Raw genomic sequence first — 23,049 nt, forward strand, 5'->3', positions numbered from 1 at the left:
CTGGAGTGGGGTGCCATTGCCTTCTCCGTTTGACTGACTAATAAATTTCATTTATGTAGACTGATATTCCTTAGGTCAGCCAAAGAATAATTGCCAGATAATAGTAGAACAGTGGATCTATAAACCGCATAATTTCCAGAACCGTCACCAAAGAGATATATAAGTTGCAACAAGCCTCAGAGGGGAACAAAAAAATTCAATAGTGATCCTGAAAAGGCCACAGTTTATAAGGAGAAACAAGCCTTATCTAGATGAGACCACTGGAGGGTCTCTTAAAAAAGGCTTTAAAAGAAACCTCCAAAGAATCAGTCTAATCCACATGATAAGTAACTGCCATCCAGAGAAAACTCATACTTTTAAAGAAAACATAGAATCAAAACCATAAGTATAGTATCTACCACCCAAACAGCGATTAATAGACATGTAAAGGGGCAAGAAAAACAGACCCAAAATCAAGAGAAAAATCTGTTTACAAAAGTGTACCTAAAAAAAATGTTAGAAATGATGGGATTACACACAAACTTACTGGAAGAGCTATTATAACTGTATTTAAGTAACTTCACTGGTGGTGCAGTGGTTAAGAATCCACCCACCAAGGGGGGGGGGGCATTAGTCAATCCTGGTTCAGGAAGATTTCACACACCATGGAGCCCTGTAACTACTGAGCCTTTGTGCTGCTGAATCTGCTACAACTACTGAAGCCTGAGTGCCCAGAGACTGTGCTCCACCACAAGGGAGGCCACTGCAATGAGAAGCCTGTGTACCACAATGAAGAGTAGCCCCCACTAGCTGCAACTAGAGAAGGACCATGCAAAACAGTGAAGACCCAGCTCAGTCAAAAATAAAAACAAAAATATTAACTGTATGTAAGAATCTACAAAAATAGACATAAAAGAAAAAAATGGAAATATAAAAAAGAACTGATTTGAATTATCTATAGATAAAAATTAACATATCATATTAATGAACTGCTATACAAAATAGGTACTAAATAGAAAAGATCAATAAATTTAAAACCATAGCAATAGAAACTCTTCCAGCTGAAGCACAAAGAAAAAGAAAACTGAAAATAAGTGACCAAAGGCTTAGTGATCTATAAAACTTTATCCAGTAAGTCAGAGACCAAAGGAAATGGGGTGTGTGTGAGAAAATGTTAAAATGTAATAAATAAAAGATTTCAGACTAGATGAAGATTAGTACTACATAAATCAAAGAGTCTCAACAATATTTAAGGAGAATAAGTACAAAAGAAACTATGACAAATCATTCCACAGAAGTAATCTCTGTAAACCAGAAATAATTTTTAAAATGTAAAAAAAAAAAAAAAAATCCCAAAAAAGGAAAAGAAAAATTGCATACAGATAAACAAAGGAAAAATTATCACAATCTCATCAGAAATAATGTGTGTTAGAAGACAATGAAATAACATTTTAAAATGCTGAAAGAAAAACAACCTAGAATTGTATATCAAGAAAATACCTTCATATAAAAGAAACCATCACTTATATTAAAAACACTGTAAAAAATGAAGGCCAATCAAAGATATCTTGGCAGAATAAGAAATCCACCCCAAAAAAATCACAATAAAATTTTCACAAGAAATGTGAAAGAAAATTCTTCAATGCTATAAACAAGAAATGATATTTAAAAAAAGCACAACATAAACAACAAAAACCCTAAACAGATCTACACAAGGAACAAAATGCCTGAAGTTGGCAAATATGTTTTTTTTTAAAGAATAATTGGCTTTTAAAGGAAAAACAATAGAAATGTATTATGAAATCCATACCCTAATAAATCTAAAAATCTGAAATAATAGAAAGGATTAATAGGAAAATTAGTAGCACATTTTTTTGAGGATTTTACACAACAGTGTATAATATCTTTTGAATGTAGACTATGGTAAATTAAAAATGCACAAATTAGAAATCTTAGAGAAACTAAAGAAAATTCATGATAAAAACTGTAGAAGAGATAAAATAAAATATTAATATAATCTAATAAAAGTCAAGAAAGGGGAAATAAAACAAAGAAGCAAGTGGAAATATTTTTAAAATAGAGGATTGATGAAAAAATAACCTATACTTTTAGCCTTTTCACTGAAAATAAGTGTATAAAGCATATCAATTAAGGGCCAATATTGTCAGAATAGATATCTTATATATGTACATTTGCCAAGGAACTTTTTTTTCAAATTGAAGTATGTGACTCAGACAGTAAAGAATCTGCCTGCAATGTAGGTGAGCTGGATTTGAAACCTGGGTCAGGAAGATACCCTGAGGAAGGGAATGGGTACCCACTCCAGTATTCTTGCCTAGAGAATTCAATAGAAAAGAGAATCCTAGTGGGTTATAGTTCATGAAGTCACAAAGACTCAGATATAACTGAGCAAATAACATAGTTGATATACGGTGCTGTCTATAATTTCATATGTGCGTGTGTGTGTGTGTGTGTGTGTGTGTATACACTCATATAACTGAATCACTTTTCTGTACATATTCATTTTTTAACATTGTTTTACGTTATGATGTAACCATGGGATACTGAATATAGTTCTCCCTGCGACTCTATGGACTGTAGCCCTCCAAGATCCTCTGTCCATGAGATTCTTCAGGCAAGAATACTGGAGCGGGTTTCCAGGCCCTTCTCCAGGGGATCTTCCTGACCTAGGGACTGAACCTGCATCTCATTATGTCTCTGGCATTGCAAGCGGGTTCTTTACCACTCTGACTTACTTGGTATGATAATCTCTAGATTCATCCATGTTGCTGCAATATTTTGTTCTTTTTACAGCTGAGTAACATTTCTTCCATTGTATATATGTATCACAACTTCTATATCCATTCATCCATCAGTTGACATATTGGTTGTTTCCATATCTTGGCTATTGTGATTAGTGCTGTTATGAACACACAGATGTATGTGTCTTTTTGAATTAGAGTTTTTTTGGAGTACATGCCTAGGAGTGGGTTCCTGGGACCTGTGGTAGTTTTATTTTTAGTTTTCTGAGGAATCTCCATATTGTTCTCTGTAGTGGCTGTGCTAACTTAACAACTCATCAACACTGTAATAGCATTCTGTTTTCTCCACATCTCTGGAATTTGTTATTTGTAGGATTTTTAATGATGAACATTTATCAGACTAGATTTTTAAAGAGAGAAAAAGAGAGAGAACTATATTCCCTCTTCAAAAGAAAATTACTCTTTTTGTAACTCTATATGGTGACTGACTGGACTTATTTTGGTGGTCATTTTGTAATGAGTACAAGCATCACATTATTACGTTGCAATCATGAAGCCCACAGGGGCTTCCCTGATGGCTCAAATGGTAAAGAATTTGTCCACAATGTCAGAAACCCAGGTTTGATCCCTAGGTCAGGAAGATTCCCTGGAGAAGGGAGTGGCAATCCACTCCAGTATTTTTGCCTGGAAAATTCCATGGACAGAGGAGTCTGGTGGGCTACAGTCCATGGTGTTGCAAAGACAACTGAGCAACTAACACCACCCCACACGAAGCTAATTTGATGGTATGTCAGTTATACATACATTTTAAAAGAGAAGAAAAATAGAAAGAAATAAGCCTTAATACAAAGACAGAGACACATACAAAGTAGATGGGGAAAAGTATAAAATGACAATAATAGTTATAAGATAACGGGTGCAGTGACATTATATCACGTAGCATGCACTTAATAGAACAAAAGTCATTGAGAAACATTTGATAATTATAAAAGTCATTTCTTTATAAAGACACACAGTATTCTATGTATATTAAGTATTATATCTTCATAACACAGGTTCAAAAATACTTGAAGCAAAACTGAGAATGAAGATGAGACATTGACATATCCATAATTATAATTAGAGATTTTAAAATTCTCTCTAATAAATTTACTGAAAAATCAGAAACTCAGCATGGCATATTGTAAAGCAATTATTCTTTAATTAAAAATAAATTTAAATAAATAAAAATTAAAATCTAGTGTCACAAGACACTAAAACAATAGTATCAATCATTTTGACCTAACTGATATCTATGGAATGCTTCTTTTCCAACGTGAAAAATGCTCAGTGTTTTTCAAATGCACTCAAGTATTTACCAAAACAGCTCAAATTTTGGATCATAAGACATAGAAATCTGAAAATATACTTTTAAGTAATTTGTAGGTTTAAGAAGTCACAAAGAAAGCAATAAAACTTAAGTAAATAGTAAAATCATATTCACAGTTTAAAGGACTTAAAACTGTTATTATGCCAAATCTCTCAATTTGATCTCCACAGAGTCAAACCAATTTCAATAAAATTCCAGGAGACTTCCTTACAGAATGTGACAAACTGCTAGTTGAAATCACATGAAAAATTAAATTACCTAAAATATATATATTTATATAAATTTATTAAACTCATAAGATATAATATTTAGTTTCAAGATTTCCTACAAAGTTATAGTAATCAAGGTCATGAGCAATTAGAATAATGGCAAAATCATAATTTAATGAAACATAAAAATAAAAATCCAGAAATAGTCTCTGCCACATATAGAAAAATAACTTATTGCATTATCATTATATAACTATATATAACTGTTAAGATATATATGCTAATTGATACTCAACAGAAGTTCCAAACAAATTATTTGAAAATTATTGCAAAATAATAGTGGTAGAATAATTGAAAATGTGTATTAAAAAATCCTTGACTCCTACTTTACACTACATACAAATTTAAATAATATTCTTCATAGAACTGAATATAAAAACCAAAATAATAAACTTCCTAGAAAAAAGTAAGGAAAGCCTTTTTTTTTTTTAATTTGGGGCTAATATACACTACTTATAAAAGAGAAAATTATAAATATCAAAAAGTCACAAGACTCCATTAGAAAAAAGACAAAAGGAAAAGACCAGAAGCATTTATACTAACATTCATATGTGTGTACACACACACATTATATATATATATATTTATATATATTATATAGCATATATATTACATTATATATATAATATTACACATTAGCACATATATATCATATATATAATGTGTGTGTGTGTGCATGTATTTCAACTTCATTTTTAAGCTTTTTGCAATCTCAGTTATTTGACCTACTTGGTCAGCTTCAAGGAAGAGATAGGTAGAACTTTACATTTTGCATATTTCTGACTATCACAAAAAAGTACAAGATTAGCATGGTTTATATTAACCACTGTGTCATGTTTTTGTTAGAGATAAACCATAGCACCAGAATCCATTCTTCCTTGTTAGCTTTAACCCAAATACATCACTACATATAGCTGTTGCTGACTGAGCATTTTTTTCAATAAGGGGAAAATATCTCCTTGTGTCTTGTATTTAACCTAAGGATAATAAAGTAAAATAGCAGTTGGAATACACAAGTATATTACATATGTATGTACATATATTACATATGTATGTGCATATATTACATATGTATATACATATTACATATGTATATATATTATACTATATATATCTCCCAAAAAAGAAGCTTATGCATTTTATTTCAAAAATATGTCAGTTATGACAAAAGTATTTATCAAGGGAGAGAAAAAATTTTAGTGAAACCTAATGGGTAGTAAATTTATGGTGAATATCCCTGTTGAATAATGACATTGGATATATACTCATTAATATGCAAAGGCTACATCTTTTTTGGTGAAACGTTTTAACATTTTACCAGTTTTCATTGTTTCATTAATCATTTTAATATTGAGGTCTAGATGTATTTATGCATTTAGATTGTAAATCTTTTGATACAGATTAATAAATTTGGTAATCCAAGTCTGTTCCCCAACAACTAATGATGAAGATGATGTTGAACGGTTCTATGAAAACCTGCAAGACCACCTAGAAGTAACAACAAAAAAAGAATGTCCATTTCATTATAGGGGACTGGAATGTAAAAGTAGGAAGTCAAGAGATGCCTGGAGTAATAGGCAAGTTTGGCCTTGGAGTACAAAATGAAGCAGCACACAAGCTAAGAGAATTTTGCGAAGAGAACACACTCATCTTAAAAAACACCCTCTCCCAACAACACAAGAGAAGACTCTAAGCATGGACAATACCAGATGGTCAATATAGAAATCAGATTGATTATTTCATTGCAGCAGAATGGAAAAGATTTAAATGGTCACAAAAACAAGACCACGAGCCGACTGTGGCTCAGATCATGAAATCCTTACCGCAAAGTTCAGTTCAATTCAGTTCAGTTCAGTTCAGTCGCTCAGTCGTGTCCAACTCTTTGCGACCCCATGAATCACAGCATGCCAGGCCTCCCTGTTCATCACCACCTCCCGGAGTTCACTCAGACTCACGTCCATCGAATCTATGATACTATCCAGCCATCTCATCCTTAGTCGTCCCCTTCTCCTCCTGCCCCCAATCCCTCCCAGCATCAGAGTCTTTTCCAAAGACTAAGCTCTTCTCATGAGGTGACCAAATTACTGGAGTTTCAGCTTCAGCATCATTCCTTCCAAAGAAATCCCAGGGTTGATTTCCTTCAGAATGGACTGGTTGGATCTGCTTGCAGTCCAAGGAACTCTCAAGAGTCTTTCCAACACCACAGTTCAAAAGCATCAGTTTTTTGGCACTCAGCCTTCTTCACAGTCCAAGTCTCACATCCATACATGATCACTGGAAAAACCATAGCCTTGACTAGACGGATCTTATTTGGCAAAGTAATGTCTGCTTTTGAATATACTGTCTAGGTTGGTCATAAACGTCCTTCCAAGGAATAAGCGTCATTTAATATCATGGCTGCAGTCACCATCTGCAGTGATTTTGGAGCCCCCAAAAATAAAGTCTGACACTGTTTCCACTGTTTCCCCATCTATTTCCCATGAAGTGATGGGACTGGATGCCATGATCTTCATTTTCTGAAGGTTGAGCTTTAGGCCAACTTTTTCACTCTCCTCTTTCCCTTTCATCAAGAGGCTTTTTAATTCCTCTTCACTTTCTGCCATAAGGGTGGTGTCATCTGCATATCTGAGGTTATTGATATTTCTCCTGGTAATCTTGATTCCAGCTTGTGCTTCTTCCAGTCCAGCGTTTCTTGTGATGTACTTTGCATAGAAGTTAAATAAGCACAGTGACAATATACAGCCTTGACCTACTCCTTTTCCTATTTGGAACCAGTCTGTTGTTCCATGTCCAGTTGTAACTGTTGCTTCCTGACCTGCATACAGATTTCTCAAGAGGCAGGTCAGGTGGTCTGGTATTCCCATCTCTTTCAGAATTTTCCACAGTTTCTTGTGATCCACACAGTCAAAGGCTTTAGCATAGTCAATAAAGCAGAAATAGATGTTTTTCTGGAACTCTCTTGCTTTTTCGATGATCCAATGGATGTTGGCAATTTGATCTCTTCGTTCTTTTGCCTTTTCTAAAACCAGCTTGAAAGTCAGGGAGTTCACGGTTCAAGTATTGCTGAAGCCTGGCTTGGAGAATTTTGAGCATTACTTTACCAGCATGTGAGATGAGTGAAATTGTGTGATAGTTTGAACATTCTTCAGCATTGCCTTTCTTTGGAATTGGATTGAAAACTGACCTTTTCCAGTCCTGTAGCCACTGCTGAGTTTTCCAAATTCGCTGGCATATTGAGTGCAGCACTTTCACAGCATCATCTTTCAGGATTTGAAATAGCTCAACTGGAATTCCATCACCTCCACTAGCTTTGTTCATAGTGATGCTTTCTAAGGCCCACTTGACTTCACATTCCAGGATGTCTGGCTCTAGATTAGTGATCACATCATCATGATTATCTGGGTTGTGAAGATCTTTTTTGTACAGTTCTTTCGTGTATTCCTGCCACCTCTTCTTAGTATCTTATGCTTCTGCTAGGTCCATACCATTTCTGTCCTTCATCAAGCCCATCTTTGCATGAAATATTCCCTTGGTATCTCTAATTTTCTTGAAGGGATCTCTAGTCTTTCCCATTCTGTTCTTTTCCTCTATTTCTTTGCATTGATCACTGAGAAGGCTTTTTTATCCCTTCTTGCTATTCTCTGGAACTCTGCATTCAGATGCTTATATCTTTCCTTTCCTCCTTTGCTTTTCACTTCTCTTCTTTTCACAGCTATTTGTAAGGCCTCCCCAGGCAGCCATTTTACTTTTTTGCATTTCTTTTCCATGGGGAAGATGTTGATCCCTGTCTCCTGTACAATGTCTTGAACCTCATTCCATAGTTCATCAGGCACTCTATTTATCAGATCGAGGTCCTTAAATCTATTTCTCACTTTCTCTGTATAATCATAAGGGATTTGATTTAGGTCATACCTGAATGGTCTAGTGGTTTTCCCTACTTTCTTCAATGTAAGTCTCAATTTGGTAATAAGGAGTTCATGATCTGAGCCACAGTCAGCTCCTGGTCTTGTTTTTGTTGACTGTATAGAGCTTCTCCATGTTTGGCTGCAAAGAATATAATCAGTCTGATTTCGGTGTTGACCATCTGGTGATGTCCATGTGTAGAGTCTTCTCTTGTGTTGTTGGAAGAGGGTGTTTGCTATGACCAGTGCATTTTCTAGGCAAAACTCTCTTAGTCTTTGCCCTGCTTCATTCCACATTCCAAGGCCAAATTTGCCTGTTACTCCAGGTGTTTCTTGACTTCCTACTTTTGCATTCCAGTCACCTATAATGAAAAGGACATCTTCTTTGGATGTTAGTTCTAAAAGTTTTTGTAGGTCTTCATAAAACTGTTCAACTTCAGCTTCTTCAGCGTTACTGGTTTGGGCATAGACTTGGATAACTGTGATATTGAATGGTTTGCCTTGGAGACGAACAAAAATCATTCTGTTGTTTTTGAGATTGCATCCAAGTACTGCATTTCGGACTCTTTTGTTGACCATGATGGCTACTCCATTTCTTCTGAGGGATTCCTGCCTGCAGTAGTACATATAATGGTCATCTGAGTTAAATTCACCCATTCCAGTCCATTTTAGTTCGCTGATTCCTAGAATGTTGACGTTCACCCTTGTCATCTCTTGTTTGACAACTTTCAATTTGCCTTGATTCATGGACCTGACATTCCAGGTTCCTATGCAATATTGCTCTTTACAACATCGGATATTGCTTCTATCACCAGTCACATCCACAACTGGGTATTATTTTTGCTTTGGCTCCATCCCTTCATTCTTTCTGGAGTTACTCCTCCACTGATCTGCAGTAGCATATTGGGCACTTAGTGACCTGAGGAGTTCCTCTTTCAGTATCCTATCATTTTGCCTTTTCATACTGTTCATGGGCTTCTCAAGGCAAGAATACTGAAGTTGTTTGCATTCCCTTCTCCAGTGGACCACTTGTGTCAGAGCTCTCCACCATGACCTGCCTGTCTTGGATGGCCTCACATGGCATGGCTTAGTTTCATTGAATTAGACAAGTCTGTGGTTCATTTTATCAGATTGACTAGTTTTCTGTGATTATGGTTTCAGTGTGTCTGCCCTCTGATGCCCTCTCACAACCCCTACCATCTCACTTGGAATTTTCTTACCTTGGACTTGGGGTATCTCTTCATGGCTACTCCAGCAAAGCACAGCAGCTGTTCCTTACCTTGGATGAGGGGTATCTCCTCACAGCAGCCCCTCCTGACCTTGAATGTGGAGTAGCTCCTCTCAGCCATACTGTGCCCATGAAGCCTCCACTCCTTGGACATGGAGTTGCTCCTCTTGGCACAGATTATTCAACCAGCAGTGATGGACTGGACTGAGAAGAAGCTAGACAAGCAGGAAAGTGTTCACTTTAAAGTGGCCTCTCTCAAGAAGAAAGAGAAAATAAAAGACTGAGCTATATGTGACCAACTTCCCCTAAACCTGTTAATCACTTTAAACCAGTTCACTTTCTCAAGGAGGAGTTGGTGGAGGGATGAAGAGGAACTACGTGTAATTCATCCCTTACACTAATCCATGAATCTCTTTGGAAGGAAACAGGCAGAGAGCAAGAGTGCTGACTCCTATGCTAACAATTCAGAGTATGTCTAGATATAATCTTATACATGGTAGTGCATTATTAACCCTTACTGGGTTAAAGTACAAAGAAGAAAGAATAAAGAAACCTTCAGTTACCAGAATGACTCAGACTCATGTATCTAAAATGTTTTAACTCATTCTTGATTAGTTGAAATGTATGGAACCCTCATTAACTTTGGTTGTATCTTAGCATGGTGCAACTTTGGTCATTTTAAGAATGCAGAATCTTAAGAGGAGAAGGGAAAGGATGTTTTATTATTCAGTCCCTCAGTCGTGTCAGACTCTTTGTGTCCCCATTGACCTCAGCACACCAGGCTTCACTGTCCTTCACCATCTCTTGGAGCTTGCTCAAACTCATGTCCATTGATTTGTGATGCTGTCCAATCATCTCATCCTCTGTCATCCCCTTCTTCTCCTTCCTTCAATCTTTCCCAGCATCAGGGTCTTTTCTAATGAGTCAGCTTTTTGCAGTAATTGGCTGCAAGTAAAGGATGGTAACGGATGATATATAGCTATTATTTGGCAATGATAGGTAGGTTGTAGGGGTACAGGTGTTGATGGATGGGAAAATGTACCTAGGAAAAGATTTTCAGCACTCAAAAGCATAGTGAATTTTAATTTAGGTTTAGTTCTAATATCTGTACAAATCAGTAAGTTAAAAACGTAGCCTGCTGTTTTTGTGGATTGTTTTTTGTTTGTTTCAAATGAAACTTCTGGTAAAGTGTAGCTCTAAAAACTTCTGTAAATTTGAAACTGATTATTTGTAATCTATTATCTTTTTTGTGTAGTTGATAATGTAAACACTTTGGAAAGTCACTAAACACTGCACTATAAGTTAATACAGTATAATAGAATTTAGAGATGAAAGAAATATGCTGATTTTTAAATACTACAATAAGTTTTAATAATATGTTGTCATAAGGACAACCTAGGAATACAGGAAAATGCAGGACAGGAAAATTCATAGAACAGTAAACATATCATAGACCATCTAACCTCCCAGAAATTTACCCTATCAACATCTGGTAAACCTAATTTCTGATATTTAATATAAACACACGTTTGCAGAAGAGATTGATGATATTTTAAGACAAATAGACTATGTTATCCATGCTATTTTATAAAAGGTATTAATTTCAATAAAATTTAATGTTTATCACCTTTGAAGTTTAAAGGAAGGAACAGTTGAAATTAAGTTAAATGTTTATTTACACACATACATATACCAAAAAATATGGCATTTAAAAAATATTCCTCTGGGGGGAGGGAAAGATGGCGGAGGAATAGGACGGGAAGATCACTTTCTCCCTCACATATTCCTCAAAAGAACATTTCAACCCCGAGCAAACTCCACAAAACAACTTCTGTAGGCTGGCAGAGGACATCAGGTAACCAGAAAAGCAGACCATTGTCTTCAAAAACAGGTAGGAAAAAATATAAAAGACGAAAAAGGAGACAAAGGAGGTGGGGAGGGAGCTCCGTCCCGGGAAGGGAAGCCCGTCCCGGGAAGGGAATTTTAAGAAGAGAGGTTTCCAAACACCAGGAAACACTCTCCCTGCCGAGTCTGTGGCGAGCCTTGGAAACACAGAGGGCAACATAACAGGAAGGAAAAACAGATAAATAATTAAAACCAACAGATTACAAGCCCACCAGTAACTCCCCCAGCGGAAAAGCAGCACAGACGCCTGCATCCGCCATTGGAAAGTGAGGTCAGGGCAGGGACGCTCGGGAGGCGCGGGCTGCAGTGCTTTGCAAGAATCGGGCAGGAACACCCCACGCGCAACCAGAACGATCTAACTTGGGCTAGCAACCCAGACTGTGGGATAGCTACCACGCGAAAAGCTCAAACATAAGACACCGCCAGGACTGAGCACAGAACAAAGGACGGAACGGAAAAAGCCGGCTGCAGACCATTCCCAGCCGGGGACAGGCAGCCAGAGCCATAAGGACTGGAAAGGGGCAATTGCAGACCCAGAGAGACTTTACGCACCTAACTGCAAGCAGGCTCCTTTGCTAAGACTTCTGGGGGTGCTGGACAGTCACAGTCTGCCTCACGTGGTGCGCCAGCGGTCCACCCAGAGAGCTGAGCTGCAGCGGCAGAAATGGTGACAAGCCGCAGCGATCGATCGTGCTCGCCAAACTCCTGAGCTACTCGGACCTGGGAAGCTCACAAAGCTCAGTCCCAGCCGCATTTGTGCCTCTGAGGGCTGCCTGAGCGCGGAACCTGAGCGGCTTGGACTGAGGAAGTGCACGCAGCCTAGGGCCGGCCCCAGACGGTTCCCAGCTGAGCATCGTAGAGCCGGAGCGGTTTGTGCGCCGCGAGAAAGGACAGGTCAAGCGGGGCTGAGATATTGTGTGCACACGACAGTGCTATTTGTTTGCAGCATCCCCCCTCCCCACAGTGCGACTGAATTAGTGAGCCTAAAAAACCAGCAAACAGAAGTTAAACAGAGGGAACCACCTTGGAAGTGAGCCCACACGGCCCATAACATCAGAGAAGAGCCAGGTATATTTTTAATATTTTTAAAATCATTCCTTTTTTTTTTTTTGCTTTTTTTTTCTTTTTTTTCCTAGCTTTTTGTTAATTGTTAAGTCTTCTATTTCTCCTCTAATTTTTATTTCTATAACCTAGTATTACTATTTTTAAAAAAAAAGACTTATCTTTTTTTTTTTTTTAAGGCAAACACCATATATACTCTTTGGATGGTTGTTGGTGTTTTGTTTTGTTTTTCTTTTTTGTTTGTTTGTTTTTTAATAATTCTGTTTTTTTTCTTTCTTCCTTTTTCCTTCTGCTTTTCTTTAATATTGTATCTTTGAAAATCCAACCTCTACTCTAGATTTTTAATCTTTGCTCTTGGGTTTTTGTTGTCAATTTTGTACATTTAAAAACCCAGACTTCACTACCCAAGTTTACCTGAGAGTGAGATTACTGGCTTGACCACTCTCTCCTCCTCTGGACTCTCTTTGTTCTCCACCAGGTGGCCTCTGTCTCTTTTCTCCCCCATCTCTTCTCTATCCAACTCTGTGAATCTCTGTGTGTTCTAGACGGTATAGAACAACTAAGGAACTGGTTACTGGCAGGATTTGTCTCTCTCCTACTCATTCCTCTCTCTTATCCTCCTGGTCACCTCTGTCTACTTCCTCCCTCTCCTCTTCCCCGTATAACTCTGTAAATACCTCTGAGCGGTCCAGACTATAGAGCGCACATAAGGAAGTGACTACTGGCTAGTTTGCTTTCTCCTCTCTTGATCTCACCGCATCTCATTCCAGTTACCTCTAACTACCCCCTACATCTTCTCTTCTCCTTGTAACTCAGTGAACCTCTCTGAGTGTCCCTCAATGTGGAGAAACTTTTCATCTTTAACCTAGATGTTTTATCATTGGTGCTGTATAGATGGAGAAGTCTAGAGGCTACTGTAAAAATAAAACTGAAAACCAGAAGCAGGAAGCTTAAATCCAAAGCCTGAAAACATTAGAGAACTCTTGAACTCAGGGAACATTAAGCAATAGGAGCTCATCAAATGCCTTCATACCTACACTGAAACCAAGCTCCACCCAAGGGCCAACAAGTTCCAAAACAAGACATACCACGCAAATTCTCCAGCAACACAGGAACACTCCCCTGAGCCTCAATATACAGGCAGCTCAAAATTATCCCAAAACCTTTGATGTCTCATAACCCATTACGGGTCACTCCACTGCACTCCAGAGAGAAGAAACCCAGCTCCACCCACCAAAACTCCAACACAAGCCTCCCTAACCAGGAAACCTTGACAAGCCACTGATAGAACCCCACCCAAAGTGAGGAAGCTCCATAATAAAGAGAACTCCACAAATTTCCAGAATATAAAAAGGCCACCCCAAATGCAGCAATATAACCAAGATGAAGAGACAGAGGAATACTCAGCAGGTAAAGGAACAGGAGAGTTGCCCACCAAACCAAACAAAAGAGGAAGAAGTAGGGAATCTACTGGAGAAGGAATTCCGAATATTGATAGTGAAAATGATCCAAAATCTTGAAATCAAAATGGAAACACAGATAAATAGCCTAGAGACAAGGATTGAGAAGATGCAAGAAAGGTTTAACAAGGACCTAGAAGAAATAAAAAAGAGTCAATATATAATGAATAATGCAATAAATGAGATCAGAAACACTCTGGAGTCAACAAATAGTAGAATAACGGAGGCAGAAGATAGGATTAGTGAAATAGAAGATAGAATGGTAGAAATAAATGAATCAGAGAGGAAACAAGAAAAGTGAATTAAAAGAAACGAGGACAATCTCAGAGACCTCCAGGACAATATGAAACGCTCCAACATTGGAATTATAGGAGTCCCAGAAGAAGAAGACAGAAAGAAAGATCATGAGAAAATCCTTGAGGAGATAATAGTTGAAAACTTCCCTAAAATGGGGAAGGAAATAATCACCCAAACCCAAGAAACACAGAGAGTTCCAAATAGGATAACCCCAAGGCGAAACACCCCAAGACACATATTAATCAAATTAACAAAGATCAAACACAAAGAACAAATATTAAAAGCAGCAAGGGAAAAACAACAAATAACACACAAGGGGATTCCCATAAGGATAACAGCTGATCTTTCAAGAGAAACTCTTCAGGCCAGGAGGGAATGGCAAGACATACTTAAAGTGATGAAAGACAATAACCTACAGCCCAGATTACTGTACCCAGCAAGGATCTCATTCAAATACGAAGGAGAAATCAAAAGCTTTACAGACAAGCAAAAGCTGAGAGAATTCAGCACCACCAAACCAGCTCTCCAACAAATTCTAAAGGATATTCTCTAGACAGGAAACACGAAAAGGGTGTATAAACCCGAACCCAAAACAATAAAGTAAATGGTAACGGGATCATACTTATCAATAATTACCTTAAACGTAAATGGGTTGAACGCCCCAACCAAAAGACAAAGATTGGCCGAATGGATACAAAAACAAGACCCCTCTATATGCTGCTTACAAGAGACCCACCTTAAAACAAGGGACACATACAGACTGAAAGTGAAAGGCTGGAAAAAGATATACCACGCAAATAGAGACCAAAAGAAAGCAGGAGTGGCAATAATCATATCCAATAAAATAGACTTTAAAACAAAGGCTGTGAAAAGAGACAAAGAAGGCCACTACATAATGATCAAAGGAACAATCCAAGAAGAAGATATAACAATTATAAATTTATATGCACCCAATATAGGAGCACCGCAATATGTAAGACAAATGCTAACAAGTATGAAAGGGGAAATCAACAATAGCACAATAATAGTGGGAGACTTTAATACCCCACTCACACCTATGGACAGATCAACTAAACAGAAAATTAACAAAGAAACGCAAACTTTAAATGATACATTAGATCAGTTAGACCTAATTGATATCTATAGGACATTTCACCCCAAAACAATGAATTTCACCTTTTTTTCAAGTGCTCATGGAACCTCTCCAGGATAGATCACATCCTGGGCCATAAATCTAAACTTGATAAATTCAAAAAAATCGAAATCATTCTAACCATCTTTTCTGAACCATAATGCATTAAGATTAGATCTCAATTACAGGAGACAAACTATTTAAAATTCCAACATATGGAGGTTGAACAACACACTTCTGAATAACCAACAAATCACAGAAGAAATCAAAAAAGAAATCAAAATATGCATAGAAACGAATAAAAATGAAAACACAACAACCCAAAACCTGTGGGACACTATAAAAGCAGTGCTAAGAGGAAAGTTCATAGCAATACAGGCTTGCCACAAGAAACAAGAAAAAAGTCAAATAAATAACTTAACTCTACAACTAAAGCAACTAGAAAAGGAAGAATTGGAGAACCCCAGAGTTAGTAGAAGGAAAGAAATCTTAAAAATTAGGGCAGAAATAAATGCAAAACAAACAAAAGACACCATAGCAAAAATCAACAGAGCCAAAAGCTGGTTCTTTGAAAGGATAAATAAAATTGACAAACCATTAGCCAGACTCATCAAGAAGCAAAGAGAGAAAAATCAAATCAATAAAATTAGAAATGAAAATGGAGAGATCACAACAGACAACACAGAAATACAAAGGATCAAAGGAGACTACTATCAGCAGTTGTATGCCAATAAAATGGACAACGTGGAAGAAATGGACAAATTCTTAGAAAAGTACAATTGTCCAAAACTGAACCAGGAAGAAATAGAAAATCTTAACAGACCCATCACAAGCACGGAAATTGAAACTGTAATCAGAAATCTTCCAGCAAACAAAAGCCCAGGTCCAGACAGCTTCACAGCTGAATTCTACCAAAAATTTCGAGAAGAGCTAACACCTATCCTCCTCAAACTCTTCCAGAAAATTGCAGAGGAAGGGAAACTTCCAAACTCATTCTATGAGGCCACTATCACCCTAATACCAAAACCTGACAAAGATGTCACAAAAAAAGAAAACTACAGGCCAGTATCACTGATGAACATAGATGCAAAATCCTCAACAAAATTCTAGCAATCAGAATCCAACAACACGTTAAAAAGATCATACACCATGACCAAGTGGGCTTTATCCCAGGGATGCAAGGATTCTTCAATATCCGCAAATCAATCAATGTAATTCACCACATTAACAAATTGAAAAATAAAAGCCATATGATTATCTCAATAGATGCAGAGAAGGCCTTTGACAAAATTCAACATCCATTTATGATAAAAACTCTCCAGAAAGCAGGAATAGAAGGAACATACCTCAATATAATAAAAGCTATCTATGACAAACCCACAGCAAACATTATCCTCAATGGTGAAATATTGAAAGTATTTCCCCTAAAGTCAGGAACAAGACAAGGATGTCCACTTTCACCGCTACTATTCAACATAGTTCTGGAAGTTTTGGCCACAGCAATCAGAACAGAAAAAGAAATAAAAGGAATCCAAATTGGAAAAGAAGAAGTAAAACTCTCACTGTTTGCAGATGACATGATCCTCTACATGGAAAACCCTAAAGACTCCACCAGAAAATAGAGCTAATCAATGAATATAGTAAAGTTGCAGGATATAAAATCAACACACAGAAATCCCTTGCATTCCTATACACAAATAATGAGAAAGTAGAAAAAGAAATGAAGGAAACAATTCCATTCACCATTGCAATGAAAAGAATAAAATACTTAGGAATATATCTACTTAAAGAAACTAAAGACCTATATATAGAAAACTATAAAACACTGGTGAAAGAAATCAAAGAGGACACTAACAGATGGAGAAATATACCATGGTCATGGATCGGAAGAATCAATATAGTGAAAATGAGTATACTACCCAAAGCAATTTACAAATTCAATGCAATCCCTATCAAGCTACCAGCCACATTTTTCACTGAACTAGAACAAATAATTTCAAGATTTGTATGGAAATACAAAAAACCTCGAATAGCCAAAGCAATCTTGAGAAAGAAGAATGGAACTGGAGGAATCAACCTGCTTGACTTCAGGCTCTACTACAAAGCCACAGTCATCAAGACAGTATGGTACTGGCACAAAGACAGACATATAGATCAATGGAACAAAATAGAAAGCCCAGAGATAAATCCACACACATATGGACACCTTATCTTTGACAAAGGAGGCAAGAATATACAATGGAGTAAAGACAATCTCTTTAACAAGTGGTGCTGGGAAAACTGGTCAACCACTTGTAAAAGAATGAAACTAGATCACTTCCTAACACCGCACACAAAAATAAACTCAAAATGGATTAAAGATCTAAATGTAAGACCAGAAACTATAAAACTCCTAGAGGAGAATATAGGGAAAACACTCTCCGACATAAATCACAGCAGGATCCTCTATGATCCACCTCCCAGAATTCTGGAAATAAAAGCAAAAATAAACAAATGGGATCTAGTTAAAATTACAAGCTTCTGCACAACAAAGGAAAATATAAGCAAGGTGAAAAGACAGCCTTCTGAATGAGAGAAAATAATAGCAAATGAAGCAACTGACAAACAACTAATCTCAAAAATATACAAGCAACTTATGCAGCTCAATTCCAGAAAAATAAACGACCCAATCAAAAAATGGGCCAAAGAACTAAATAGACATTTCTCCAAAGAAGACATACGGATGGCTAACAAACACATGAAAAGATGCTCAACATCACTCATTATTAGAGAAATGCAAATTAAAACCACAATGAGGTACCACTTCAGACCAGTCAGAATAGCTGCTATCCAAAAATCTGCAAGCAATAAATGCTGGAGAGGGTGTGGAGAAAAGGGAACCCTCCTACACTGTTGGTGGGAATGCAAACTAGTACAGCCACTATGGAGAGCAGTGTGGAGATTCCTTAAAAAACTGGAAATAGAACTGCCATATGACCCAGCAATCCCACTGCTGGGCATACACACCGAGGAAACCAGAATTGAAAGAGACACATGTACCCCAATGTTCATCGCAGCACTGTTTATAATAGCCAGGACATGGAAACAACCTAGATGTCCATCAGCAGATGAATGGATAAGAAAGCTGTGGTACATATACACAATGGAGTATTACTCAGCCGTAAAAAAGAATTCATTTGAATCAGTTCTGATGAGATGGATGAAACTGGAGCCGATTATACAGAGTGAAGTAAGCCAGAAAGAAAAACACCAATACAGTATACTAACACATATATATGGAATTTAGGAAGATGGCAATGACGACCCTGTATGCAAGACAGGGAAAGAGACACAGATGTGTATAACGGACTTTTGGACTCAGAGGGAGAGGGAGAGGGTGGGATGATTTGGGAGAATGACATTCTAACAAGTATACTATCATGTAAGAATTGAATCGCCAGTCTATGTGTGACGCAGGATGCAGCATGCTTGGGTCTGGTGCATGGGGATGACCCAGAGAGATGGTATGGGAAGGGAGGTGGGAGGGGGGTTCATGTTTGGGAACGCATGTAAGAATTAAAGATTTTAAAATTTAAAAAATAAAAAACTATTTAAAAAATATTCCTCTAAAATTAACTTGTGAAAATGATGTCAATATCATCATGTATTTTAACTTTATGTTTCAAATTAGACTGTAAAATTGTTGATACTTGGAAGATCCGCTGGAGAAGGAACAGGCTATCCACTCCAGTATTCTTGGGTTTCCCTATGGCTCAGCTGGTAAAGAATCTGCCTGCAATGTGGGAGACCTGGGTTCAATCCCTGGGTTGGGAAGATCCCCTGGAGAAGGGAAAGGCTACCCATTCCAGTGTTCGGGTCTGGAGGCTTCTATAGTCCATGAGGTCGCAAAGAGTTGGACACAACTGAGTGACTTGCACTTCACTTGCTTAAAATATAAGGAAATAATAACAAGCACATAATTACCCTTTCTCCTTTGTTAATTTGCATTCTATTCTCTTAAACATGATTCTTATCATTTTTGGTTATATTTTATAATTAAATTGTTTCAGTGGGTGATTTAAGAATCATTTAAATATATCTTCTCCATTTCTCAGTTATTTAGACAATCTTTTGGTGGCTGCACTATTTAATTATTTCCCATTTCACTTCACCCAAAACCTTCCTTCCCTCAAAATTACACTTTCACTAACCCCTGTCCTTTTTTTGTTTACATTCTTTGTGTTTATGAATATTTATAAATTTTCTTTACTATTTCCTTTGTTTATGAGCACAAGTGACCAATACATTTTCACATCTAATTTGTGGCTGTATATTTTTGTGCCTTCTATTATTGTTTTATGAAATAACTTAATGTCATTCTAAAGTTCTGCCCCACCTACCTGTCTTTTTCTAAGCCCCTGAAATTCTGACTTTGACCAGAATGGTCATAATTATTTTATTACAAGTTTTGCTCGCTTATACCTTCCATCATGGTGCTCCTTTGTGCCAGTGATCTCATGTCAATCAACTTCTGCCTGATGCCTTTGTCAATCACATTTGCTCTATTTTTGTGGCATCAAATGCCACTTTCATCCCTGTAGTGTCTTCAGGCCTAGCTTCTAATTTCCCTCTTACATCTTCCAAATTGATTTTATCTCCTTCCCTTGTCTTATAATCACTTCCTTGAAACTCCATTTCTCTTATCTGAACTGTGAGCTTATTTTGAATGGTCATATGTTCCGTAAAACTTTGAGTCTAATGCATCATACATGTTTGAAAGATTCCATTAGAATTTTTCTTGTTCTTTCCAATAATGTATTACTGTTCTTCTAGGTCCTTTTGCTTAAGATCTTTCTCTCATTTTTCAGTATGCATATACGTCTTATTGATGATTTATTTTTTAAAGGAGACAGAGACTTGATAAAGAATACACCGGAAATCGAGAGACAAAGAGTGAATGGTCCTGGGTTAGACAGTAGCATTGATTTTTTTTTTTTTTTTTGTCTTAGAGACTTTCTCATCAATGCAATTATTATTATTATTTTGCCCTTTACTCTAGAGGCATGTGTCCAATAAGGTTTTGTCATAAAGTTACGTGTCTTCCAACAACTCTCCTTTGAGCCTGTGCCCTAAGTATTGGACTCTGCTGGATTCTGCCAGCTGCAAGGCAAAACTATAGGAAAATGCAAAGTTTGAGCACACATGCTCTTTTAGATTCTCTTTTCCAGTTCTACCAGGGCAATCCGCTGGGCCATCACAGAGACGGGGTCCAAACCTAATTCTGCTTGACTCACGCTGGATATTTTGCATTGTCCTACAAATCCTTTACCAATAAGCTTCAAAATTGTTTAAAAGTAAATCATACAGCAAACCTCCATTAATTAAAATATTTTGGAATGTAATATTGTGGTATATTACCTTTCAGTTTAATTGAAACAACAAGAAACCCTTTGATTTCAAATGTAATATTTAAAACTCTTTTAAAATACCTTAGTCAACTTTCTTGGCCTTCATCATACATCATGCAAATGGTAAATGATTCTTTTTTGGATGATTGAAGGTTAGTTAGAATCTCTGTTAATAATATTGAGGTGATACTCTATATTGTGCCTAGTGGATGAGGGTGATTGTGCTAAAATATTAGAATGTATTCTAAAAGTTTTCAATATAAAAGTGAAAATGTTAGTCACTCAGTCTTGTCTGACTCTTTGCAACCCCATGGCCTGTAGCCTGCCAAGCTCCTCCGTCCATGAAATTCTCCAGGCTAGAATACTGGAGTGGGTGGCCATGCTCTTCTTTAGGGGATCTTCCAGACCCAGGTATCAAACCCAGGTCTCCTGCATTGCAGGCAGATTCCTTACCATCTGAGCTACCAGATAAGCCCGAAATTTGCACTAACACGTTATTAATTTGTAATATCATATTTTTCCAGGAAGAGCTATTTTCTATGGAAATTAGGCAAACTATTCATCTTTATATAAGAAATAAAAACCTTATGTAATGGTATAGATATCATATATAGTTATATATATATATTATATATATTATTTTAAAGTACATAAATATGTAGTTCCATATATCATATGTTTATATAATGTGCATTTTTATAAGATATATTACATGTAAAATTATATATATTCATTTGATATTATATCTATTTACAATTTGATTTGTCATTTATCAGTTTTAATATAGTATATTTTATTTTCTCCTCCTCTTGTGTTTTAAATTAACAAAGCAAGGCAGAAAGCTGAATTCATCATGATAAGTATTGGCCAAAGACTATGAATACTAGATAAATACATATGATCAACTAAAATGAAACAAAGGACACATCTTCCATGCCATGCATTATACTAATGTACTTTGTAAAATAGCTAAATTATATTTCACAAAGGATTTTAAAGTTACTTTTTGACATAAAGACTATCTGGATAAATCGTGAAAATTGAGCCAGGATTACTGTAGATTTTTCACTGTTAGATATTGAGAAATTTCTTCAAAAAGAAAATTTTACTTCATTTCTCATTTTCCTTCACATGTTTAACAACCTGTAAACACAACTTAAATGCACTCTGATATTTTGACAGCATTTCAACTGAAGTGTTCACATCCTATTCCTTGGTAAGGAGACTTTATCCCCATATGCATCTTAAGTTATTTGAGAACTGGCAGGGAATAAAAAAGGACCAATAAAAAATCTGAAAATTCCCTCTTGCTCTTATCTTTCAAAAGAAAAGCATGTGCTGAGTAGATGAATTAAAAGGAGATAGGGAAGCCCAGACTACAGTTTAACAGAAGCCATTGATCTTTACAAATTAGACTGACAACAGAGATTCATTAAAGTCCTCAATATAATGAAAAAAATTCCTTTCCTTTGGCCTTTCTTTTATCTTCCCTCTTCCTAATTCTGATTCACCTCTTCCATGCTCTCCTGTCCTTCACAAGAGACACTAAATGCTGATGAGGTAATGGCCGTTAGTTATAAACCTCTTTCAATCTCATTTGAGAAATGACTCTGATTCCAAACATTAATTTTTGGTACCTATCTGAATAACAATAAGCTTGCTAGAGCATTGATTATGCAGTGCAGAAGAAAAGAGGGGCTGCTCATTTTAATACAGCTTTGCCAGTTCAATGAAACCCATTATGAGTTAAACAGGATGCCCACACCATTTTTTACATCACTTAGCACAATACTTATCATTTATCACTTTCTGCTTCTCATTGTTTTTATTTATGTACTTGTATTTTTTAAATAAAGTAAGCTTCCTAAGTTTAGTAACCAGGTTATTCTAGGCCTCCTCAACTCAAACAAGTCCAAGTTACAATGCCACTCATTTTCTTAGTCATTTGAGATCCAGTTTTTGTATACCTTAAGAAGGCAAGAATGCTTACTTATGTATGCTCTTTGAATAAACGGATTATCTAGAATAAATAAGTAATAAAAAAGGAGCAATAAATGTAATATAAGCTATAAAATGGAGAAAAAGCATGCATTGCAAAAGTGCAACTTCATTCTGCAATTCCTAAAGACAAAGGAGGAAATCATTCTCTGTCCTCTTCAACTACATACATACATATTTTTATCTATTGTAGCACTTACCTTACTGCGTTATAATCCATCTTGTCTTCAAAATGAAACCACAAGGCTCTGAGAGGTGGAGGTTCTATCTCATTCATGTTCATATTCTCTGAGCTTGTT

The sequence above is a fragment of the Ovis canadensis genome, chromosome 10 (assembly GCF_042477335.2).
Source record: "Ovis canadensis isolate MfBH-ARS-UI-01 breed Bighorn chromosome 10, ARS-UI_OviCan_v2, whole genome shotgun sequence".
Lineage (NCBI taxonomy): Eukaryota > Metazoa > Chordata > Mammalia > Artiodactyla > Bovidae > Ovis > Ovis canadensis.